The following is a 5,523-nucleotide window of genomic DNA, read 5'->3' as shown; positions in this document are numbered from 1 at the left end:
TTTGTCGACCGCCGTAATTGATGTTATTCAGAAATATTGTACTGCTATGGCATGCTATGCGTAGGCGGTCTCCGGAAGGGCTGTGGTAGCTTAGACCACTACTTAGAGATTTGCATATTCTAAAGTTATGAGAATTTACCTGTGTGTTGCTATGGTTCTCCTAAAGTGAGTTAAGTGAAAAAACTTTATATGATGAAGTGTTAAACTATTAGTGGTTTCGGAGTTATGATGAAAATCGTGTTCTATCGTATATTGGCGTGTCGGGTGCAGTGAGGGGCATGGAAATTGAAGTGAGGATCAAGATTGCAGTTCGATGTTGACATGGATGTCACGAGCTCGGATGAGCAGGGAAGTAGTTTCGATGTTTTAAGTAAGCTGGTATTGTCTTCAGTGTCACCTGAGATTGGTGTTTTGTGAAAAAGGCTTTGCATCCTGGATAAGGATTCTTGGTCGCTCCTTAGCGTTAGTGCGGCCGGTGGTCTGGATGTACAGACCTGTTATCTCATGGGAAGGTTGTATAAGTGTGGCATGTAGTCACTTGATTGGTTGAAGAGTTAAACCAAGTAGGAAGATTGTGGTGATGTCGCCCGAACCCACACTCACTATTGTAGCTCCTCCCCTAAGCAGAAGATACTGAAGTTATTTAGTTCATTTGTAAAAACTTCAGCACTATATAAGCTGATGTTTTTTTTGTCCTGGATTCATTAGTTTTGTCATAAAGCTTTTTCAAAAACTTAAGCAGAAGATGCTGAAGTTATTTAGTTCATTTGTAAAAACTTCAGCACTATATAAGCTGAAGTTTTTGAAAAAGCTTTCTAACATACTAGATAAATAAGCACCTTATTCTTTCATAGTGTATTAATACTATAAAATAATCAGATTGCCAACAATATCGAAATCATAAATTTTGGAAACAATAAATGTGAAAAGAACAGAATTACGTGGAAATATTCACAAATTATTGTCTACTAACTTACGTAATTATTTATAATTTATTTTTAAATAATCTGATAAACATACTTATGGTAATCATCCCATGAACTGAAGTTTCATAGCAGCACCAACAGCAGCAGAAGAAAGAAGAAGACGAAGAAGAAGAAAACGAAGGAGGAGGAGGAGAAGGAAAAAGGGGGCTGAAGTTGTTTAAAAAATGGGTATAGATTAAATGGGAGCGACCAAATAGGGTGCCCCGTGCAATTTTTACAACGTGAATTTAGGCCTTCCATTCCATCAAGGCAATAACACACGACGAACAATTTCACTTTTCGGCTCTTCATCACTGAATAAGGTATTAGTTTCTTTTTCTTAATATCAAATTCAAAAAAGTGAGACCCTAATGATACCATAATATGAAGCAACAAGAAGGAAGAAAATGATGGTTTCTTTGTCAACTAATTTGAGGAAATATATATTTTTGTACGTATCGTCTGCTATGAGTCGAGGATATTTCTTACTCATTTTGATACAATGAGAATTCTACTTTATGTATAAAAGAATGACGCCTAGTCCCTAGATAAAGAGAACAGATTACTAATATCATATTTATTTGTCTGTTTCTTGTCTTCCTTCCCGAGTTTGCTACGACAAACCGATGAAGTGAACTATTAATATTAGACCCCTTTCTTTATTCTTTCAAATTCTTTTATTGTTTCGAAACTTAACTCAAAGTAATAATATAAAACAAGAAAATAGATAAGAATGTAGGGAGCAAGAGAGAAGAAATTCTTATTTCTTCCATGTATTCAAGTATGTACAATATCACTTCTCATCCTCTATTTATAGTATTACATAGAGGTATACAAAACAATGCCATAAACATGACATTAAACATCTGAGATCATGAAGGAAGATCATGGGGGGGGGGGGGGGGGGGATATGGAGGTATGTGAGTTACAACCATAACTCCATAAGTAGTGGGAGTTATGGAGATAATGGAGAAGCGTAGTAGGTATTACTCCTTTAGGAGTTATGGACATCCATCACTAGATAATTATTTATAACACTCCCCCTTGGATGTCCATAGATTATGTGCCTCATTAAAACCTTACTAAGAAAAAACCCTGTGGGAAAAAAAATCTTAGTGAAGAAAAAAGAGTACACATATCTTGTAATACGCATTGTTTGCAGCCTCGTTAAAAACCTTGCTAGGAAAACCCAGTGGGATAAAACCTCAACTAAGGAAAAAAGAGTACAGCACGTATGTGCCTCCCCCTGATGAAAACATCACTTTATTTATCAGAGGCGACGAATTCCAAGCTTGTATAATTATTTCGCCAAATTATCACTTGAACAGATTTCTTGAACATTTATTTCATCTTTCTATTGAAGATAGTCTATAAAAAAAACTTCGTCAAAATGTGCTTTATTTTGTCTCCTTCAATATCTTTCTTTCAATTGAGCTATGCAAGCAGTATCATCTTCAATATTATTGGAATCATCTCTTCAAAGAAAAGTCACACGTCTGTTGTGTGTTGAGTCACTTGCTTTATCAGTTGCTTATCTTGGCATGACTTGAATAAGTATCAACAATTAACTGTCTTGTAGAATAATAATAATATGGCATTACCCTCACATGAAAATAGATTGTTTGAACAACGAACTATGCCCTGCATTTGTATAACCAACAAAACCTTGACAATATTTGTTAGAATAAACAAATCTATATCAAGGATTCCTTTTGCAATATAACACTAATCATATTTCAATATCTCCATATAGCCTTTTTACTTTCAGCTGTTGGGACTATCCGTCCAACTTCATATTTTTCAGATGAAGTAAATTTTTCATTGCATATTTTTCATTTGGCCAATCATTTATCTATCCAAATTTCATGACAGATTTGAGCTCAAGATCCTCGTCAATATGAATAATATTGAGCGTTACATTATATTAACAACATCGTTGACGATCATTTTACATCGGTTCCATCATCGCACAATAAAGACATAACTTATCGAGATCTCATTATTTTTAGGTACCTGAGCCTCTCCTATGAGGTCTTATAAAGTGTTATGTCATGGTGCTCTTATAAAGCACTTGCCTCCTTATTATGACCATCTTGAACATTTGCTCCCTCCTTTTTCAAGGAGTTTTATCTTTGGAACCGATTTGTCTATTACGCTTCATGCATTCCATAGACTATGTGCATCATGGACTTTACACTATTTGGAGCATTAGTAGCTGAAATATGACATTTAGTTTGGGTCAGCAAATGCGCAAGGCAATATTTTGCAAATGAATTATCACTTGAACTTCAAGTTCATATTTCTTGTACGAGGATCTAAGTGCACTCTTAATAATTCATTCCATGTATTACTTTTTTTAGCTTCTCATTTTCTCCCCCTAATGTTGGGATCACAGACACATATCCCCAACCGTCTTTGGGGACTAATCTTTGTGCATTGTGGTGGCACAATTAAATCATATAGTACATCCATATTTTTAGATGAAAATATTTGGTTCCTGACCATGAACCAATTGTGATAGGGAGAGTGTATCATAACTTGTTGGCTAGATGCGTACAAGTGCTGTTGTATATTAAATAATACACTTCATGCAAAATTTCTATTTGGAGTTTTGTTCTCATAACCAATGGTTTAGCTATAATTGGAGGCAAACAATTTCTACTAAACCAACTTGGATTTAAACCAGCATAATCAGCACAATTTACATTCTGGAATTGTGCTTTAANGTAAATATATATTTGAGTTCATGGAGTTATGGGTAAGCTTAATCATCGAAAAAATTTGGAATTCGGGCACGTGGGCCTGAGGGCGTTTTTGTCAAATTTTTGATCGAGGTTAGGAATTGTTATAAATTGGATTAATACGAGTAGTTTATCGTATATTAATGGATTTGCATAATCATTGGCTAGTTTTGGAGCATTTAGCATCGATTCAAGTGTTCGGAAGGGCGTGGAATGCCGGTTATGGATCTTCGGAGCGAGGTGAGTCTCCTTTCTAACCTTGTAAGAGGGAATTGTCCCCATAGGTGAAATAATTGGTTATGTGCTCCTATTTGTGGGGGCTACGTAGCAAGAGGTGACGAGAGTCCGTGCATAGCTACTAATATGTGTAAGTCCGGGTAGTCTAGGACCCAAAAGCATGCTATTCTTGGAATAATTGTAATCTTATTTACAGTTGAATTTCTTAAATCCTATCGAAATGGTAAATGAATTTCTAAGACGATTAAACTTTATTTCTTAAATCATTAAAAGAGAATTGGCTTCTAATGGGATAAATGTTACCCGTAAAATTCTTAATTTGCTGTTTGAGCATGTATTTCTATGTGTACCTGCTTTACATGTATGGTACGCGAGCAGGGTGATTGTTTATTTAAATTTGACCTTGTCGCATGTATGATTCGCGAGCGGGGTAGTAGATGTATCTATGGTCGGGCCGCTCGACCCTCGGCAGTGCACATTTTACATTTATGTTGGATCGGGCCGTACGACCTCGGCATGAGTTGCGCATGTTTGAATTGCTTGTCTTGAGATTTATTGATATTGCCATCTGCTCTCCCCGACTTGAGACAATTGTTAATTAATGGATAAGGAATCCGGAGACTTTTAATAAAAAGGAACTTCTACCTGATTAGTAATTCATTTGAATCTACTGTTGTCCTTAATAAATTCGTGAGTCATCGATTTAATAATATTATTATTTGACCATTAGTAAGTGTCGAAGTTGCCATCTCGTCTCTACTTCTTCGAGATTAGGCGGGATACTTACTGAGTACACATTATTTTCGTACTCATGCTACACTTGCTGTGCATTTTGTTGCACATGTACAGGTATTTCTATTGGCCCATTGGGCGTAGCAGCACGAGTGACCCGGAGACTAGGTGAGCTGTATTTCCTCGAGGTGACCCGCAGCTAGTATAGTCTCTCTAAGAATTGTATTTACTTTCTGTCCATTTGAGTTCCGGATAGCTGTTGTACTTTATTCAAATTCTTAGAAAATGCTCGTGTACTTGTGACACCGGGTTCTGGGATGGTTACGAAGTATTTTGTATTAATTGCTTATCGTTTGATTTGAATTGAAGCGATTATCTTTTTATTTGTAAATTCGGAAGAAAATCATAGATTTCAAAAGTATTAAAGTGAGAATTTAATTAAGTAATTTGGTTGGCTTGCCTGACGGTGATGTCAGGCGCCATCACAACCCTTAGTGGATTTTGGGTCGTGACAATTCCCATGGCCCGAGGACACCATTTCATGGCATGCGAATCCCTTACCATTCTCTTCATGGCCCAGGACATCATCCTCATCCTCAGAAGAAAACTTTCATGGTCCAAAGGAAATTTGCATCATGTTTAAATTTTTTTTGCAATAATCCATATATATTCGCATGCAACTTGTTTTATGTTTTGTAGGTAACTCGGGAGGTAACCGTTCTACAAACAGTAGCAATCTTCGCTCTGGTTTCCATTCACAACGTTCACATCCTTTGACTACCTCAAACGTAACTGACTACCAGTAATTGACTACCTTTTACTCTATAACCGTAAAATGTCTGTCTTGT

Source organism: Nicotiana attenuata, chromosome 10, assembly GCF_001879085.1.
Source record: "Nicotiana attenuata strain UT chromosome 10, NIATTr2, whole genome shotgun sequence".
Classification (NCBI taxonomy): Eukaryota; Viridiplantae; Streptophyta; class Magnoliopsida; order Solanales; family Solanaceae; genus Nicotiana; species Nicotiana attenuata.
This window is presented reverse-complemented; position numbering follows the sequence as displayed.